We start from the raw sequence: 1,858 nt of genomic DNA on the forward strand, positions 1-1,858 counted from the left end.
TTCTGTGGAGGCACCGGCAGAGTTGTCCTGCGTTTTATTCTGGGCAGGGCCAGCATCTAGGGGGTTGAAAGAGAGAGAGGGGGGGGGGGGGTGTGGCCACCACACTCATTCATAACCATTTCAAACAAATGAGAAAGCCTGCATCAAGCACCGTCCCCTTTCTATTCTCTCTCAGAAAAGTTGATTCTGTGAGAAACAAGTCATTTGCTTTTCACCTGATGATTTTATTATCTTCTTTTCTTTTTCTTCCTATACCTGGAAAGACTTACATCCCCGTTTATTGGCGTTTTAAGCCCCCAACGTCTCCTTCCAGGCAGCGCTGCCTGGAAGGCACTAGGATTAGGCAATGGTTATGGTTATGGTTATGGTTATGGTTATGGTTTCAGTTATAGTTAGGGTTAGGGTTAAGGTTAGGGTTAGGTGCCTTGAAGTCAACGGTCGCAGCATTGCCTGGAAGGAGACGTTGTGGGGCTTAAAAAACTATCGAGCTACAGCCCCTTTGCTATCCCATGACCTCCGCTGTCTTTCCCTTGATGTGAACGGTGAAGCATTTTGTAACACGGTCAAATCAGCTCCATTAAACGTGCGGTGTACTCGGCGCAGCCAACCTGTCGCGCGCCAATGTGTCGGCTGCGGCGACTGAAAAAAGGCCTTTACTATCCAGTGAAACAGCTAGGAGACCATTTTTTGACACCTTCACTCTCTTTTCTTTTCTCTGGCCACATGGGGCAAATTAAGGGAGCCTTTCCTTTTTTTCTTTTTTCTTTTTTTTAACCGCTGCTGGTTTGAATCATCAAGCAGTCGGAAACACAGAGCAGGTTGCAGGAGTGTCGGCAGAGTTAGTCCAGATGAAGCCTGAGAGACTTTCTGATCACCTGTGTTAATATTTCAATGAAACACCCTCTCTGATCTTTGCCGTTTCATTTGGGAGAGCAGGACGGAAATTAAGAACACCTCTTTTGTGACTTCCCACACTCTTGTCTGTTTTTTACTAGCTGTGTAATGAACCTGATTAGGACAAGGTATCAAAACTCAGCCCATTCCAGTTAACAGTGATGACTCTATTCTGAGCATTTGTGTGTATGCAGTATCACTGTATTAATAACAGGAATGTGAAGAAGAGGAAGAACAGTATACATTTTATCCTCTCCAACTTGAACTTCAAGGAAAATGTTGACATTTTGCTTTTTGCAAATTAAAGGAGTAGCTTGATACCACTTTCATATTTGTATGGTAAATCCACTAGACGTGTCAACGTCTAAGGATGTGCCTGGTGGCCATATAACCATGACATGTTGGTTTTTGTACAGAATAAACAAACAGTAAGTGTAAGACATACAGTAAGTAGTGAGCTTTATGGTACGTGTCCACTGCCAAGCATCATTTCCACGCTTCCCATTCATTGTCAATGTGATCAGTGACGCAATGCATTCTGGTGACTTTTGAGAAGCGGGTCGTCGAGTTGCCCACTCCTCATTTGCATACATTTGAATCCAGGCTACTTTATGCAAATGAGGAGCGGGCAGCTTGCCCTTTCAAAAACTCACAAAAATCTTTTAAACTGACCGTTGTTGATCTAAAATGTAGACAGATTAAGCAACTGCATAGCTTATTATACTTTTTTTTTTTTTCAAACACATTTTGGTGAACTATTTCGTAAAAGAAGAGTTTTCCAAACCTGCTGCCATTATGGTCTGTTTTGAAATCCGGGAGCAGACAGCCCCACGTGAAGAATTCTTCCAATCAAGTGCAGCCATTGCGGTTGTAGGAGGGTGTAGCCTGTTTTCTTTGCTTGTCAGTGGTCAGTGAAGGGAAACTGATAACTGCCTGTGGCAAGCCCACAAGCGTGCAATGCTGG

The sequence above is a fragment of the Sander vitreus genome, chromosome 9 (assembly GCF_031162955.1).
Source record: "Sander vitreus isolate 19-12246 chromosome 9, sanVit1, whole genome shotgun sequence".
Classification (NCBI taxonomy): domain Eukaryota; kingdom Metazoa; phylum Chordata; class Actinopteri; order Perciformes; family Percidae; genus Sander; species Sander vitreus.